At 41.1% G+C, this 19,698-nt stretch overlaps 1 long non-coding RNA gene across 1 annotated transcript in view; it reads right to left on the bottom strand.

Moving 5' to 3' along the window:
• Positions 1-7,807: 7,807 nt before the first annotated feature.
• Positions 7,808-19,698, bottom strand: part of LOC144462494 (uncharacterized) — a 213,897-nt gene continuing 202,006 nt past the window's right edge. The window contains exon 3 of the long non-coding RNA XR_013490778.1: positions 7,808-7,886. This is a non-coding gene — a long non-coding RNA (uncharacterized LOC144462494). The remainder of the gene's footprint in view (positions 7,887-19,698) is intronic.

Genomic DNA, 19,698 nt, shown 5'->3' on the forward strand with positions numbered 1-19,698 from the left:
CTCATTGCGGCCACAAATCTTTCACGGCTCCCCTCTTTCTTGACTTTACTCGACTGTCTCTCCTCTCGCACCCTCTTTTCGATACATCTCCTTCATCCTACTCACTCTAATCTCCATCCACCCTCCCTTCTCTCCTCTGTTGGGTTCATACGTTACACGCTATAGACTGTATTTTTCACAACGATGGGAGGGAGGACGGGACAGACGGTCCACCTCCTTGCTATCTTCTCTAACTCCCTTTCTTTTTTAACTCCCTGTCTCCAGCTGCAGTGTTACATCTCAGTCTTTTTATCACCAGGTTGTAGCAGCTGGTAAATCGATCTTATCCCAGTGTGCTCACTAAACTGCAGGTTTATAGTCTTTCTGTCAGTGCATTTCATTAACTAGGAGCTTGTTTATTTTCCCTCATATGTCTTTGATTGTTGGAGGTTTCTGCTCAAGGGCACTTCTACGAGGATGGATTGTTGTCTGTTGCAGGAGCTGAACTTGTGACTTCCGTGTCCTGGACAGTCTCTCTAATTGGCAGAAAATTAAAGCTACTGTACGTTTAGCTGATGAGAATTCTATTTTAGTAGCTTTTATAGTCGTCGAGAGCAAATTCAGTAATTGGAAGCAAAGTACTTAACGCTTTAATGTTAAAACTGGCTAAAACCATTTGGTGGGAAAAGTCATTTTGTACAACTTTTACCGGATGGTATATAATTAATAAAACAAAGTAGAAGCTGCATTGTTAAAATGTACTTCAGCTATAAATCTTCACAGCTAATTTCTGCCTGTAATTCTCTTTATGAAAATGTGTTTTGGCGACAAACTGTTCTTTCTTGATTAGTTTGCAGAGACTGCTGTCATGGCACGCTAAGCAGTACATTACGCAATCTATTTATGCAAGGACAACATACTCCAAGGTTTAATAGAGATGAAACCAGCTGATATAGTACTACTCTAGATTCAAATAAAATGCTACTTGATGAGGGCTTATTAATATTTTCTGTTGGTCTACGTCTTCTTTGTACAGTTCAACCTCTCCCCACCACCTTTCTCTTTACATACTCAGCCCAGTCTTTCCTTGAGGGCTGGTTTCATCTATCAGCTTTTTAACTGCCCGCCTCTTCCCTCTCTTCTGTCTTCACCATCTCTCTCAATCCCTGTTTTCCATTTCCTTGTACATTTGGAAAGCTATACTTTCCATCTCTCCTCACTCTTTTCCTGTCTTCGCCTCCATCTATCCCCCCCCCTCTGAGGGAACTGTACTGCACCGATCCACCACTGACCACAGCAGGATTTAGGTGTCAGCTTGGCACTTCCTTGATTTGTGCTCAGGGGGTTGGTGGCCATCTCATTTACACATATTTCTGTCAGCTTTTCCCCAAATCCTCTTATTACCTCCTCATTATTTTTTTGGCCTGCTTGTTAGCCAAATAACTCTCAAACCTAACAAATTTTAATGTACTAAGATGGATAGTGGCACACACTCTGCAAGGTGCCCCAGTGGCACACCGTCTGCAGTCAGATCACAAAAACACCATAATCATACCCTCTTTCACAGACGATAAAGATCCCCTCCAGACACGTTTCCAGGTGTATAAAAATCTTCTGCTTCGAATAATTTTGTCGTCAGATATGGTTTTTGAATTTTTAAAATCAGCTTATTGAAGAGTTTAGATCTGCTTAATGCAACACGCCTCCTGCTTTAGCAAAAAGTCGATGATCAGTAGGGCTGGGCGATAAAATGTTTTCAATAGGGGATCACGGTTAATTTTATGTCAACAACAGTGATAAACTTTGGACATTTTCATTGTTATGAATTGATCTAACAGCCTATCACACATCAGAAAGAAACCCAGCAACAGCAAGTTGATCTGCTGCGACTCTTCTCTGCCTCTGCTGTGTCGGTGCCTGTTTGCAGGAGGGCGAGGCTGTGCTCCCCTCACAGAGTGACAGCAGCTTAATTTCAGAGCGGAGCCCTCAGCGGAGACAGTGAAAGAGAGTTTAGAATATAATTTCCTGCGGTCAGCGATAACAATGCTCATTATCCATAAGTGTAACAAAAGGGAGAGCGTATGATCAGTTTATCAAACACCCGTTTAACAGGCAGAACAAACTTGTGGCGTCTTCGGTCATTCTCCCCGCAGTGACTTGCTGCCTCCTATTAATCTACACCTGGCTTGTTTACACAGCCACAGAAAGTACGCTGAAGTGCTGATGTGAACTCTTGTTATCCTCCAAAGCTGAGGAAATGGTTCAGAAAAATGTTAACACCACATCAATTGTGAAGTGGTTCAGATATGTCAAACGCAAAGAAGCACAGATTAAGGCGACAAATTGAGAGTTATGGATGTAACTAGGGTTCTATGACTTCTGGATGACCACCAGTTCCATTACCTGAAAAGGTACAATACCAGTGACTACAACATGATTTTATCATGTTACATGGGAAGCTCACTCGTATTACTTGTTAAGGCAGATCTATGTTTGCAAAGTTAAATGTTTACCTTTAGAAGTAATTCAACATATTCTTTTATTATTATTAAATTCTAAACCAAGCCATGTTTGATTGTTATTCCATTTTATATGGTAAATAAACCACATTTAACATATAATTTAAATCTAAATGATCAAAATTTAACAAATGAGCCCTCTGGTTCATTCAGGCTTCAGTCGTTATCAAGAAACTCTTCAAACTGGAAGTATTATCAAATCATATATCATGATAAACATCGATATCGATCAATATGGAAAAAGAAAAAAAATAACGCAATCATATTTTTCTGCCACATCGTCCACCCTAATCATCGTGTATGTCCACTGTTGTTTCCAAGTCTCACAAAGGAGCTTTCAAATGAGTTGGTTCTCTAATACTGATTTATATGCTTTGGACTGTTCAGTGGGCATATGCAAATCCTAGGATAGCAGAGGAATGAGCCACCCTCTCCTCCTTATGATTGGCTAGTACTCATTGCCTTTGTTGGTTGCATTGGTTAGGTTCAGGCAAGAGGAGTGGGATTGATTTGGGTAAGGGTAAGAATATCAGGGTAAACCAATCAGAGGCAGAGTAAGGAATAGTAAGGTGGGCCATTCCTTTGCTTTCCGAGGATTCCCAAATTTGCATACAGTGGGCTTCCTCTAGATTACAAAGGTGTTTCAATTGGCCATCCTTATGAATTATGTTGATTGTTTAATGTCATAATGTAAGACAGTCATATGATCCGCAGTCTTTACCAATGTGCAAGTGTCAAGTGTGACGGTTTATTTAGCGTGTATGTCTTCCTGCTTTTCCCTTCTTTCTTAGAGACATGTCAGGGTAAACTTGAAGCTGCCTGAGGAGGAGCACCGAGTTTCGAATGCAGTGCTATTCAGAGTAGCTGCCAGTCCAAGTCGTGCTCTGTGATTTCCATGTACTTGCATGTATAAACATATTGAGCTGATTCCATTTTCCTCCTTTTTCCCTTTGCCAAGAGGTTAATTTTGTGGCGGATTCAGATCCAGGAATTTCTTTACAAGAACATCACAATATTTTTGCTATTTTTTAATAAACGACTACAATTTTCTTGAATGAAATCTTGTCTTGTGGAAGATGTATCGACAACATGTACTCATTGTAAGCCTCAGTAAACAGGATCCTTTCTGTGTGTTTGTCCAAAGGAAACAGCTATAAAGAAAGTCGTGATGCACGCTGACTTTATCTTCATGCAGAGCTTTTTTTTCAGTTAATCAAATATACCTTCATTTCTTCATTGATCTTATTGTAAGTGCACTGTATTATGAAGAAAAAAAATGGATTAGACTTAGTATTGTAAGATCCTTGGATAAGGTTAGAGGGCAAAAAGGACATCTCTACAATTAACTGAAACTATCATGACATGTTTTAAAGACGAAGCCCCACAGGTCAATTTCCATTAATAGCTACATCGTTCCCTTGATGTAAAAAATATTTGTATTACTTTGTTGTTCATTGATTTTCTCTTTGAAAAACATCTTTGCACACACAACACAGAGATACAAAGAGGAAGAGGGTAGAGCAAGAGAATTGAACAGAAAGGAGTACAAATTGGCTGGAGGAGACAATGGATGGATGAGCGACGCACTGGGGAAACAGAGGAAGACACGAGTCTCCAAAGTAGCAAGGACCAAGAATAACCCTGTTAAACTTCACTCATTGTTCAAAGGAGCATTAAGCAACTTTATTTAATGGATTTAAGATGTGACCAGCTGTTTTATGGCTTGTCTACACAGGAGGTGTTTCAGGTGTTTTTTAGTCGTCTGTCTCTCATGCATCTCAACACCTCTTTAAATCAATACAGCTGTCTACACCCGCTGTGTTACAGTTTGCTTTTTACTTGCACTTTATGCATTTAGTTGTGACCTGAAGCGTATTTTCAAGTTTTGAGTTTGGTTCTCTACAGGCCTCACTTCAGTGATTGTGTATCGGGCACCGCCAAAATGCACGTTACCCTCACCCAGTACTGTTCCTGAATGCCTACTGTGTAGACACTGATGGATGACTGAAGCTGCTGTGGCTCTGCTTATGCGCTGCTCCAACTGTGCCACCTGTGTAGAAACTGTTTTTGACCTAAATTATGTAAATCCAGTTCATATTTTATCACACTGCAAAGTGGCATTTATACAGATGTGTACCGATATTACCACAGCTGAATGTTAGTAGCTGTATAAAACTGGCAAATGCTTATCCTGTTTGTGGTCACTGGGGCGCTGGAGCCTATCCCAGCTGACATTGGGCAAGAGGCGGGGTACACCCTGGACAGGTCGCCAGACTATCACAGGGCTGACACATACAGTAGAGACAGAGAACCATTCACACTCACATTCACACCAACGGACAATTTAGAGTCACCTGTTAAACTAGAAGGAAGTGGGAGGAAGATGGAGTACCCTGAGAATACCCATGCTGCCTTGGGGAGAACGTTCAAACTCTGCATAGAAGGGCTCCCCCACCTTAAGGGTTTGAACCCCCACCTTAGGAACCATCTTGCTGTGAGGCAACAATGCCAACCAGTGCACCACTGTGCCGCCACAGTTTATGAGCCAAGTTACCAACTTGTCCATCATTAACTTTGTAACTTATCTTGTATCTGTTGAATCTAGTATTTTACAGTATCAAGAGGTCAGACAGGATAATAGCGTCAATCAGTTGGTAGAATAGACCGTATAAAATAATGTAGCTACCATTATGGTGCCCACTGGTTAGTGAACCCCTACTTTGAAACCTCAAGTTGTGGCTGTTCGGCCATCACCATCTTAGTTTTTGGAGCCAGGAGTGTCCATATTTGGCAAAGAGGGTGGAGTTGTAGAGGAGCGAGGGGTGGATCTGACATATGGGGCTCTAGTTTCACAGACCGGGCGAGGCGGGGGCGCAGCTCACCTGCGCTTCGCCAACTGGGTGTGGCCAGGCGGATTTTGCAAGTTTGGCACACCGTGGGCCTGGCGCAGCTACTCCTCTATCCCACCTCCATCCCTCCTACCTGCGCAAGTCGGAAAGAGGGAGGAGAGAAGGTGTGGAGTGGGTTTTACACACATCACACCAATCAAATGAGCCCCTCTCCTCGCCCTTAAATGCGCCGCGCAAAGGCGTAATGAGAGTTTACTCAATTCGCCATGGCAGAAGAGAGCAGCAGCGTCAGACGGCCAAACTTCTCCCAGGAGGAAACTGATGTTTTGGTCCGGGAGGTCCAAGCTCGCAGTGTCTGAATATACGGAACTGCGAGCAGACCTCCACGGGCTGATGATGCAAAGGTAGCCTGGGAGGAGGTCACCACAATTGTAAATCAATGTTGTGTTTCTCTCGTGCGCACGTGCTCTCTCTTTCTCTCTCGCAGTCTCACTCTGTTTCTTTTCTTTTGACTTTTCTAAGATGACAGATGCTGAATATATACTCCCTATCTGATGCTGTGGCTGTTTGTGGTTGGCTGAGAGCAGCTGTGTTAATCAAATCAGGTTGGGTTTCCATTACGCGTGCCAAACGGTGCCAATCCCCTTTGATCTGACATCAGATGTGACGGGACAGTCGATATAGAGATACATTTATGTGCTGATTACAGATAGTTGCATTGAAAAGTGTTTTTTGTGGCTATTTATTACATCGTTAATGTGCCTGATATTCTGGAAACCTGCCTGTGAGGTTTTGGTGACGTGTGTGCACTGTCCGCCGGTCAGCCAAACTTTGGCTTACACCGGCTGCGCTCCGCCTGCGCTGACAGTAGACCTGGTTTCAGATGGCGAGCTTTTAGCGCACCTTCGGCGAAGCCTTTTGGCACGAAACTGTCACTGCGGCAAGCTGGATCTGTCGACACCTCCCCCTGCTGCGCCGCCACACCCATCTCAGCGCACCTCGGTCTGCCAAACTACCAAACTGAGCGCGCCTCGGGTTGCGCTGCTCGAAACTAGCTCTGCACGGGGTTCGCCACCCTGCGCTGAGCCAGGAAACTAGAGCCCATAGACTGTAGTGATGCTTGCAGACAGCCTCTCACTCAAGTGGCCCCGCCCTTAAATATGCATATGTTATACAAATAAATATTTACCCCTAATAGATGTCATGTATGTTGAAATTAGCTATAGAGACTGAAACAGTTTTTTGTACCTGCCTGTGCTATTTCTGCTTTAAAGCTGGGCATTTTATCATGGGTGTCTGTGGCGATTTACTCATTTCCAGAGCCAGCCTCAAGTGGCCATTCATGGAACTGCAGTTTTGAGATGGAGATGATAAAAACACAGCCCACAATTATCTCTTGTTGTAAATCATATTGCATGAGATCAATGAATCTCTGTAGGCCTTGACTGTTTACATATGACCAACTAAATGAGAATCACTATGGTATATCATGATAATTCATGTTAAACAGTACTGTATCTCAGATGTTTGTAGGAAAGTTTGTAGGAAAACCACACAACTGAGCATGTCATTGAATAATCGCATGATGAAATGATCTCATTTGGTTTGGTACATGGCAGGCTGTTGCAGGTGGCTTTCATCAAATAAACTGAAGGCTGATAACGCTCTGTAGTTTCACCAAATTTGCTTTGGATAATTATACACCTCACTGCCCAAATCCCACTTTAACCCCTGGATATTAGCAAGATTGTTACTCCCCCGCAGCACAAAGCACATTCTTTATCTGTGGGAGTTTGATAGGTTTGTTGATTAATTCCAGGAATCAGTGATTACCTTGCCTGCTTGTTAAATATTTGACTTTCAAACACCATTGCTCTGTTTTGGAAGAACTCCCTGCTTATTAGGTTATCGTTTGTCTTCTGAATTTGATTTTCTCCTGACAAAGCTTCCAAATGTGATGCTGTGTGGCATCCAACATTTGGCACGCTGGAGCTTCCCCAGCTCCGCCCACCATCATGACTCGGACCCTGCACTTTATGATCGCAGCTTAGGCCAATTAGATAACTTCCAGTGTAAAAATGTGATAGTATTGTTTATGTCATTTACAGGCCACTGTATCTCAAACTGACCACTGAAGTAAGAAGTTGCTGTTCTTGCAATACTGAGTTGACCTAATGCTTCTTTAATAACCGAATCTTTGATTAAATTGAATTCAGCAGGAGCTCTCACAATTAGTGATGTAATTGCAGATCCAGGCAGCAGGCCAGTTCAGAGAGTGTTATCCAAATGATGTAAAAAAAAATAAATAAATAAAAAAAAAAAGCTGAGAGTATTCATTTTTAATGTCTTTGCTTTAGGAAGCTGCAGAGTGTGCAATATATAACACAAACACAAAGAATGAACAAAACTAAAACCAACAGAACTTCTTCAATGCACAAACATTTGTGTGTATACGCTTACCTGTTTGCACACATGCACCTGGGTATGACAGCATTTGGTAACACCTGGACTTGCCACCAGCAAAGCAAGTAATGAGCACCTGCAGTAGAACAAAAGAAAGTAATAGCTGTTGAGGAGGGAGTTAAAATAGATTACAGGCAGAACTGAACAAATGGGTCTTGAGTTTGGACATAAATACTTTGACACTGTGGACAAAAGAGAGGCCTGCGCATTCATCACAACACTAAGAACTAAGTTTGACTTTAGACTTTATGTTCACATTCTGCACAATGATATACGTTTTGTGCCTTCTTTATAGATTGGAAGGGAGGAGGGCTGCAGATGTATAGAGGGAAGATGGATGGTTGAATGTCAGCCGTCCTCTGCTGGGGTTATCCGAGGAGACAGCTGAAAAGGCCAGCCAGAGAAATGGGCTTAAGACTAAGTCCTAAAACTCTCATCAGTCACGCTCCAACTTTCTGCTTACAAAACAACCTAATTACCCAAATGGTAATACTTTACCTTTACAAGCTTTGCAATATCCATTTGCTAACTTATAAACGATATTGATATGAATATGCGGCTTTGAAAGTTGATCAAGACACAAAGACGTGGGTCTTGTCTGCTGTTGCACAGAACATAATGTATTTCATGCTTATGCAAGCACCAACTGCAGTTTATTTGGAATAACAAAGACGAGGAAGTACAGGTTGTTAAATTGAGCATCTTTATTACTGTACTTTGGGCCAGTGCCCAACTGCCCACAGGTTGAATACCAGCTGGCAAACTTTAAGGCAGTATAAAGACAGGAATAACAATCTGTCTTCCCTGTCCTCAGCTCCAGTGGGCCTGCTCATTAGTAAATGATTGAGGGCTATGGCTGCACTGGGGAGCCCCTACATTTATGGGGATCGCACAGATTTTGTTTATGGGAAAGTGTTTTTAGGTTGATTGAAAAGCGTGCTTCAGGACCACTTTAACCATTAGAAAATGTTTGCAGTTTAGTCAAATCCTTATGCCTTTATTTCTTTAGTACTCTTCATCTGAGCAAATGAAACAGTGCCCTAAAACAGCACTAGATTCAGTTCATGTTTCTTATCAAATAAAGTGCAGTGATACCAAAGACGAGGTTTTTTCAGATAAAAGGAAATGAATACTGACATCAGATAACAAGCAATTCTTCATGCTTGGAAAGCTTAAAACAGCAAAGTCAGCTAAGGGTAAACTCAAATCTGGACTGCTGCTGATTTCCATCTGTTCTGTGTTCTTAGCTGGTTTAAACATCCTGAGGAACTGTGCTTGTAAGTCAATCATGCTTAGCTTGAGTTACCAGAAATGGAATCAGATTGAGTTTGACTCCCCCTCACTGCGGAAATGTCAAAGCCGGCAGGATGACAGGTTAACAAAGCACTGTCCAATAAGTGAGTGACTTGCGAGTCCATGTGACCTTTGTTTACAGGCTTTGTGTTAATGGCGGCGCTCCGCAAAACCACACCAGCGCAGTGTCGGGACCATGGGCAGGGTTTTCACTCCATCAATCTAAATTCTGAACGTGAAGCAACATACTCTGTTAGTGCCAACCTGAATTGATGGCGTGTGTAGCAAGAAGGCAAAATGCCATATGCACCAACAGCAGATACGCTCATACCTGTTACATCCCAGCAGAGATTTGAAGGTCAAAGGACATCTACGTCAGAGTGTGCTAAATTTGGTTGACATGTTAAAGCTTTTTTAGATGTCTAGAATATATTTTACTGTCATTTAAGCAGTTTTTCTATGACTGTATTTCAATGCATAGTTAGCACCTGCTTTAAATTGAAACCACTGAAATGCTGTTAAGACAAAACTTTTGTTTCAACCAAATTCATCCCAGTTTTAATCTGAATTCCTAGACAGCTCTTAACGTACTGGGATGGCTTTTTATGGCTGTATCAAAATAGAAAATGTAGTATAGTGTCTTTGCTGACACTTTCTAAGTGTAAAGTAATGAAGGACAAAACAGTTTGGCTGCAAAAACAGGTGTGTTGGCTGCACAATTTGAAAATCTAAAGGCAGTTATCCATATATTTTGTTGCCTACATGATATTTACCTTTCTTGCTTTCCTTAAAGCAACTCATCCTCATAAAGAATAGCAGCTGGAGTTGCACTACCCACTGTTCTTCATCGGCTGAGACAGATTTAGCATTTAACCTGTTGCCTTGGGTGATACCTGCACTCTATTTCAGAGGCTCTCCCAACTCTTCAAACTAATACAAGTGGAAATTAATTACAGAATCATTTTTACATAGTGGCTGTATCACCTTTTATAATGCCATGAAATAGCAGCACTGCTTCTCACTGTCTTCAGTTAAAGGCTAAGAGTGCTTTCACACCTGCCCTGTATGGTTTGACTAAAATGAACAATGACAGCAATATAGTCCACGATGAGCAGCGCTAAAATCAACCTGCGTAGTTGTCCCTCCATTGTGACATTAGAAAGTGTCACATTTATCTTGCAAGTGTACTCTTCTTCAACGTTTGCTTTACTTCCTGTACATGTACGGCATGGAAATTCTGACCAATCAAGAGCGGCTTTCTCACACAAGGCATTTGATCTGGTCCGCTTGTAAATGCTGCAGTGAGAACATGAACCAACTCTAGGCAATTATATAACTTTGTGACAAAAATAGTCTCTGATTCAGACCAAAGCAAGACAACTCTGAGTCTGAAAGCAGCCTAAGTTGGGTATTTTTCATCCTGGACCCTGATATTGAGTGACCTGTAGTTGCCTCACAGCCTGTTTCACAGTTGCAACCAGCAATCATGAAACAGGCTGTGATGCAACCACTTGGAGCATGTTTGAACTGTCAGTTAATATCCACTAAAAGTACTTGTTGTTGCCACTGACAGGCTCAGGTTATTATTCTAAGTGCCTGACAACATAGTCAAGGATCCCAACAGAGTCAGACCTCTTTGTTAAAGAGTAAACTTTTTTGTTTAACCAGAAACAGCCCCGATATCGACACTACCAAGCCCATATGACTCCATCTAAATAAACAATAATTTTCACATGTAACAAGGCAGCATATTTTCACATCCAACTGGGTGAATTAAAGGTTTATTTCAACCAAACCAGAATTGTTTTTTATTGGAGCAGTTTTGTTTATTATTTTGTTTGTTATTTTGTTTCTGTTGATTTTTTCTGTTGATTTTTAAGTGTGTTACATGATGATTTTTAAGTGTGTTACATGATGATAGAATTACTGTTTATTTAAATACCAACTGGTAGGATTGGTGAAAATTTCTGAGTCCATTAAACCACAAAACCATGGAAAATAGAGTCCAGGTTGAAAAATATCAAACTTTACCCTTTAAGTTTTGGACCTTTAAAATGTTCAGTTTAGTTATTGTTGCTAATTTGAACTTTTTTTATTCAGTTCAGTAGCCTGGAAAGCCAGACCCAACTGGCTATGAGTAATGCAAATGGCCCAACTCGAGGGGCGGCACCAAGCATGCATTTGAAAATATCACGGCACGCAATTGGATAACACTACGACCAATCAGAACAATACACATGGTGACGTATCCAGAGCTTAGCTACCAGCGGAGCTAACTGGTAGATTCGACTCTTGCCGTATCCGGTCAGCAAAACAGCGAAAACGTCCTTCTTGCAATGGAAAGACTTGAGTGCTGTCTTCTGTTCCTCTTTTAGAGAAAAAGCCAAGTCTAACTCGTTCATTGTAGCGGCCAAAGCTGTTTCAAACAACTTGTGTTTATCCGTTATTACTGTCTGATTCCGGACTTCGTCGTCGCAGCGCTGTCGTCATCTGTTTAGCTCGCCTCTGGCCCGCCTATATCAGATACACCGATGTGATTGGTGCAGCTCGGCTCCAACGGCATGGGCAACGAGCATCATTACTGATTGCCAGAGGGACTCGCTGAGCAAATTCAAACTGTGCTCTCACAAGAACTCTGGATTTCCAGGGTAGTTCAGTACAATATAGGCTCATAAGTACTGTTTCTTTGTGGTGGTTTATACAGGATTTAGTCTGCCAATAAACTTCTTGACAAGGAAGATGCCAATCTAAAAGCAGCTAACTGGGTTGGAGACTCTGATTCTGTAAACTCTGCTCAGCTCGAGGTGTAAAAGATGTGTTTCCCAGTGAACTGAAGACAGCTGTGTGACACCAGCTTCTTCAAACAGAGTTCTGCCAATTGTAGTTGGAAAACATGATCACATCCAAACAACCAAAAAAAAGAACCTTTCCACTCGGGTAAAAACCAAACAAAACACACTGTGATCAAAACTTTACTGTTGGCCTCTTTTTTATGAATTCGTCATGATTTGGAGCGCTCCAGTATCAGTATGCCTTCTTATCACTCGTCTGTGTAATTTGTCCCATTAGGATTCTGTCCCTGTAATCCCCAACCATCGTCACAGGTGGATGCTTCCTTCCACTTTTCACACAGAAACAAGATAAGAAGTTTGGGAGCGCCTCATCTCTATTTTCAAACACTCTCCTGGCTCCTAAGTGCTCAGTGAACAATCAAGATTCTCCGCTGATAGCGTCGCCCCAGCCCGGATTTATCTTGATTACCATCCAAAAGCTTGTTTTTCTAATGGGACTTGGAATTAATTTTTATCCCCCCGTAGACCAGAGCAGAATGAAGGTTGGCTTCAGTTAGAAAAGAAAAAAAGGAACATCTTCAGAGACAGAGATGGGGGAAGATGGTGACACGAGGAGAGAGACCAGAGAGACTAAAAAGGAGACACAGGAAAACAGAAAGCGATTGAGATGGGTGCCAGAGATTAGAGGGTGACAATCAGAGAGACGGGCCAGGCAAGCAGCGACGCTTTAAATTGTGTTTTGTTGATTCTTCTTGTTCCCTCCATTTTGCTTTCTCCCTTTGCTGTGACTTATGTTGTGTCTTGCTGTTGTCTCTCCCGTCAAACTCTTCACATAAAGACTCTTTTGACCATATGTGACAGAACAGCTTTCTCACCACCTATATGTCTGCCATGTGCTTCTCAGTGTCTCTCACTCAGGGTCTCTCATTTAACATTTTTCCTGCTAAGCTTCTATCACTTTTCTCCTCACATTTCTATGTTTCTCGCCAATTGACTCTCTCTCCAACTGTCTCCCCTTCACACCGTGGTGTTTTTTCTCACTCTGCCTTTTCCTCCACCTCCCTGTCTCTGACTGCCTCTTGCTATCAATTCAATTTGGCTCCAGTTTGCTCTATTGAAGCGAGTGTTTGGTTCAAGGTACTGCTGAAGTGCACAACTGATTAAAATAAGGAAATAATGAAGTATAATTTTAACCTGCATGACTGTGCTTATTTTGTATGTGTGTGTCTGTGTGGGTGTAATTCAGTTCTGCTGGACCGACATGGCAGGAGAAGGAACCTATGTCCAGATGACTATTACAGAAATGAAACTATAATCAGGATGGAATCCTTTGTTGTCTCAGTGGCTGATCAGATCGCCTCTCCCTTCTCTTATTGCTGTTTAATATTACCTCCTCTATCTTCATTTGTCTTCCTGCCTCTTGATCTCATTTTGATTCCATTTTAGACGCATTAAGATAATTTCTATTTGAAGCATAAATAGATAGCAAAACATGCAACACCAGGTACACAAGTAAACATCTTTGTTATTTTCCGCTCTTGATCTGTGCCTAAACTGTCTTTGTCCTACTTTCTCTCCACATTTCTCATTTTACTATTCTCATTTTTACATCTCTTGATGGAAACGGGAGTCAAATAAAGAGGAAAAATACAAATAAGTATGGTTATGCAGAGGGAAAGATTATGGTTATGACATATAAACTTCAGTGGTTCCCAACTGGTCCAGCCACGGGGTACAGATTCCTCATTAATGATCAGTTCAAGGTCCACACAGTTTAATACATCCAGTGCCATACTTGCATTTGGCCATGTCTTTGTTAGTCCCTCTACAGCCCGAAACAGCACTTCAAAATAAAGTATGTTTTTACTAACTTGACTTGTTTGCAAAACACTTACAGTCCATTTAGATTGGACCCAGGACCCACCTTTGGACCGTGACCCACCAGTTGGGAACCACTGCTATAGTTAATGTATAGTTAAGGTTAGGCAACTGTAACATGTGGTCAAGGATTATGGATTGAGCCGGTCACTAGAAAAAATTTTAGCATTGTATGTTTCTGCAAACCATGGATATGTTACATTTGTACATTACTACGTAGCAGATACGTAGAAACTTTATATTTCAAAAGCACTGTGGTTAATGTGTGGTCAGGTTTAGGCACAAAAAGCATTTGATTATCATTGATGAAAGGTAATGTTTTGTGGCTCTATCCTGGCAAGAAAAACAGTGTAAAAGTCTCGCAAAAAAATGTACTGTCTCTGCAAAACAACCACTTTTGTGGCACTATCCCAGCTGGAAAAAAACAGATGGGTCGCTGCAAAACACCCACGTTTTGACCCTTGAAAGCAGATGGAAACACGACAATGACTGCTTGTCTGTCTCAAACAGGGTCTGCAAGCACCTTGCTAAGGTAACAAGCCATCCACCATCCCCTCCACCTCCTGATGTTAAAGCCAGTTCATATATCACATCATTTTAGAAACTCAATGATACAGTTGCAATCAAAGTTATTCAACCCCCATTGCATATTAGGCTTATTGGCAAAATATACAATTTCTCAGCAGTTTGCAATAAACAAATTACACAAGAACTGTTTAAGTAGTTCAATGAAACTAATATTACAAGGGTTTTGATCCAAATTCAACACAAAATGCTACTTTTAATGACTACTGCAGTCTCAAAATTATTCAACCCCTTCATGACAAGCATCTTCAGCACTTAGTAGAGCACCCTTTTGCTGTTATGACCTGCTGCAAACGTGATGCAGAGCCAGCTTCAGACAGCGTTCCTGAGGAATCTCAGCCCATTCCTCATGGGCAATGGCCTCCAGTTCAGTAATATTCTTGGGTGTGCGTTTTGCAACCACCTTCTTCAAATCCCACTAGAGATTTTCTATGGGGTTCAAGTCAGGCGACTGTGACGGCCACTCTAGAATCTTTCTTCTTCTGAAACCAAGCCTTGGTGGACTTTGAGATATGCTTGGGATCATTATCCTGTTGGAAGGTCCAATGACGCCCAAGCTTCAGCTTCCTCACAGACGGCACAACGTTTTTACCTAAGATTTCCTGATACTTGACTGAATCCATCATGCCCTCCACACGCTGCAGGTTTCCAGTGCCAGAGGCAGCAAAGCAGCCCCAGAGCATCACTGAGCCACCGCCGTGCTTCACTGTAGGCAGGGTGTTCTTTTCAGCATATGCTTCATTCTTCTTCCTCCAGACATACCGCTGTTCCATAGGCCCGAAAAGTTCCAGTTTTGTTTCATCACTCCACAGAACAGAATTCCAAAACTTCTGTGGCTTATTTATATGGTTTTGAGCATAATGGAGCCGACTTTTCTTGTGCTTTTGGGTCAGTAGTGGTGTACGTCTTGGAGTCCGGGCATGGAGCCCTTCAGTGTTTAGTATGCGCCTTATTGTACAAACTGAAACCTCAGTGCCTGCTGCCACCAAGTCTTGCTGCAGGTGTTTTGCAGTCACTCGAGGGTTTTTGACCACTTGCCTCCTCAGGAATCTGGTGGCAGCTGCTGATAGTTTCCTCTTTCTGCCACGTCCAGGTAGTGTAGCCACTGTGCCTTTGACTTTGAACTTGCGAACTATGCTTCCAGCTGTATCTCTAGGAACATTCAGAGCTTTTGCTATCGTTTTGTATCCTTTTCCTTGTTTGTGCAAGGCAATGATTTCTTCTCTGAACTTTTTGGACAATTCTTTTGACTTAGCCATATTTCTAACATGCAATCAAACATCACTCTCAACAAAACCCTAGTCAGTCCAGGTATTTATGTGTTCTGTCTCAAGCACACCTGAACTAATGAAGCCCTTGATTAGTTGCATCAGGTGTGCTTGAGACAGGGGGTTGAATAATTTTGAGACTGCAGTAGTGATTAAAAGTATCATTTTGTGTTGAATTTGGATAAAAACCATGGTAATATTAGTTTTATTAAACTATTTCAACTGTTCTTGTCTACTTTGTTTATTGTAAACAGCTGAAAAATTGTACATTTTGCCAATAAGCCTAATATGCAATGGGGGTTGAATAATTTTGATTGCAACTGTATGTATGAAACATACAAATGTAATGTCTTCATTGTCTGTGGAAACGTACAATGCCCACATTTTCTTCTGGCGACTGGGCTGTGTGGATAAACAATCATTAACTGCAGGTCTGTGACTGGACACAAACTTGGGTCTCTCACATGAAAGTCAGATATGACACATGTCCATCCAACACCCCGACCCTCACAACCCTGGTTTGCTACATAATGGCTACACCGCTACCTGCACTAGCACTGAACATTGCAAATGAACAGTAATGATAAGGGGCTATATCACTCAGTGTGACTGTACTGTAACTACCAGGGAAGACAAGGAATTGACTTTTATATGACATAGGCTGGCTTGTGGGTTTAATGGTTTTTTTAAAAAAAAAGAATTTATATATGAAGAAAACACTAAAATATTTATCCTAAAATTAAGCCTCCCTTATTTCTAATTAAGAAATATTAGTCTTTATAGCCTGGTATTTGTAGGATTAAACTGAAGATATTTTAAGGTTTAAAAGAACTGTTGGGACATCTCTTTCTGTCATCTCGATCTCTCTGTATACTTTACTACTTCATGTGTCTCCTCCTTAATTTGTTATCCTCACCCTCATAGCTTTTGGTCAGGGGATGTTCATCTTGGGCATTGGGACCCAGAAACCTGCTGTTTTTCATTATAGCATCTAATCAGAGGCTGATTTACACCAGGCGTTCCAAGCAAACTAAATTAACAACAGCTAAGATAGAAAACAACCTTCCTCTGGGTCTTAAAGAGAGACTGGGGTCCACGCACAGATGACGGCAATGGAAGGTAACAGAGATCTCTCAGACTATAAATGCTGTTCTATCTGTTTGTTCACATCGATTAGAGCCATTGGAAAGCCATTCACAGCCAGGTCAAAGGTCAATGACAACCACCGGGTCTCACCACGCTCACAAATAGACACATAAACTAAACAATAGGTGGCTAATAGCAGTAAAACCCAGAGCACCTCATTAGCAGTCACATTTGCTTGAGTAAACAGGAAGCTTCATTGTAAAGAAGACACTTTATATATCATGTGTGAAGGGAGGATCCATATCTTTGGGACGACTGCAGCTCCATTGATTATTCAATTTATCTAATCCACACGACAGCGAAGAAGGTCAGTAATTGCTTGCAAAATGTCTTAACGCTAATTGTGTCAATATTAATACAGTATTTACCTGTACAGGACTCCATGGAACTCAAGTGTAGCCAAATCATGTTCCAGTGGTGTAAAACCACAATTACAAAGGCTTTATGTCCCAAAATATGTGACAGACACAACTTCATGGTAGCCTGCCATGGCCCAAAATAGAAAAGTAACATGATGACAAAGAAAGAAGTTAAACAATTATAATCTGGGCCAGAATTTGTTTAACATATTATGGAAATTCTTTCTTGTTAGAAACTAAATAAATAAACAGACCTGCAACATAAATACATATTTGTTAACTCTCAGTTCTAGTTGAAGAAAAACTCCCTCCTTTTTCTTATTAAATAAAAAAGTAAGCATCTGCTCTGTATTAAAAGTCTTGCAGTGTTGATACTGAGCAGCTTTTTTTGAAGTAGATGGGGTTTGTTGCCTTGCTTAAGGACATCATGGCGGTTCCCAGATGTCCAGCCAGATTTTCCAAGCCCGCCACACCAGTTACAATCCCACATCCTAACTCCAACACCGAAACCCTTGCAGCTAGGTCGCTCGCCCAGGACAACAGCAATATGTGTTCCTTTGTAGGAACAGATGTCTTTGGAGCTTTGGGTGAATTGGCCCACACAGCACTGTGTAATGGCAGCCATTTTCAGACGGAAAGTCTATAAAAAAGCAGAGCTGGCTGCTGTGAGATGCAAACGGACTCTTTAACCTGCCACCATCTGTCACTGCCTGGATCAGTGCAGTGACCAACACCTTGGCCCCATAAACACTCTGATAATGCTGTCCGTAATTAATGGTAGCAAAGCCTTAGTGACCAGTGACGGTGAGCCAATGAAGTCACAAGAGACTCTGTGAAGCTGCACGAGAGATACAGAACAGGGAGTGCAGGTTAAGTGAAGAATACATCTGTCCATGGGAGACGTTTCAGTAGACTTTCTAGTTGTCTTTGTCATTTACATTGTTGTCATTTTCACGGACAGGGCTGTAAAAACTTTGTCATAATTAGGGTTGGAAACTGAAACCCGATGCAAATATAGTAACAGTTCTTCTATGAAAGGCACTTACCGGACCGAATCCTAATGCGGATTTCGCTGCCTCATTTCGCTGCCAGATTGTGTGAGTAGCAAGAAAGCGAGAAAAACCAAATGCACTAGAGAGACAGCGAGGATAAGTTTTGCCAGTGACAGTGAGGCCACAGCAACGAGAGCAGAGAACATAAAGTTGCACATAGCAATGCAATGGAGGTAAAGTTTAGGCTATTTGTAAATAAATGATGTAACACAGGTGAATAGGGTAAAATTTTAAAATAATAGATATCATGAAACTTCCCTCCTGATTATTTACAATAGTATGAAAAAAAAATGCATTGCAAGTTTTTAAAATTGTATTGTTTAATTATGCAAATTTAGCATTGTCTCATTAAATATGCGCTAATATTGCATATATTTTAGGAAGATAAATCTGAACATCTAAATAAAGCAAGGTGCAAAATTATTTTTTCATTTTGTTTACATATAAGATGAAAAAAAAATTACAGAGGGATTTAAGGACATCTGCTTTTATTACCTAGAAAATCAAAATATACTGTCCATAGACTTTAAAAAAAATCAATTTTCTTCATATTTTTGGGAAGTTTGGTGTACATAGGTGCTACAGAGGCTGAGATGTTTGACTTGGAGTATGACAAAAAAAATAATTTTGAGAAAACAGCATTCAAAGATTTACATAGGGGAATTTAATACATTTCTATTGGAAACAATTGCTCTCAAACAAAATAAATGTTCAGGCCTTTAGTAATAATAATATAGTAAATTCCAAGCTCATGAAAATTGATCATTTAATAACATGACAGGCATATATAAGGCCTACAACTGTAGTAACCCAACTAATAAACATATTGGCCTACACTGCACAATGCTAACTTTTTGGTGAGAAACTTACTGCTGCAAGTAGACAACATGTAATAAAATAAACGTCTAAATGTATAATTTGAATGTTTTCTTTATAGCAATTTGATATTCAAGGAGTAAACTAGCCCAAAATGTCAAAATTGACCACTGTATGAAAAATGGATGTTTTTGCCTGCCAGTTGTTCAAACAAAGTCAGGCTCCCATTGGAACCTGACCTCGCTCACTTAAGATGGGCTGTTAAGGTGGACCAGCTTTTCTTATTGTAGTTCTTATCACAGCTAAACAGATAATGGCAACCCAGTCTCATTCCTGAGTCTTTGAAATCTGGTGCTTGGGCAGTGAAGAAAAAGCCGCCCTTTTACATCAGCATGACATCACTGCCAGTCACCATTACAGTATAACCATGGCTGGAGGCATCAGGGGAAATGTGATGGCACAAGATTGCAAGTTAAGGCAGCAAAAGTCTGAGTGGGGCGGGCAGGAAGGGTGGCAGATGTGTCCTGTTAGGTTTTACTTATTAGGTGAATTTAATATTTTTTTTGCATTTTTTCATATTTATATATTAAGGTATACTTTAAACCAGGGGTCTTCAACGTTCTTCAGGCTAAGGACCCCTTGGCCCAAAGACAGACAGCAGGGACCCCTACTACATATATATTTTTAAAAAAGAGTTGC

This window comes from Epinephelus lanceolatus, chromosome 3 (assembly GCF_041903045.1).
Source record: "Epinephelus lanceolatus isolate andai-2023 chromosome 3, ASM4190304v1, whole genome shotgun sequence".
Lineage (NCBI taxonomy): Eukaryota > Metazoa > Chordata > Actinopteri > Perciformes > Serranidae > Epinephelus > Epinephelus lanceolatus.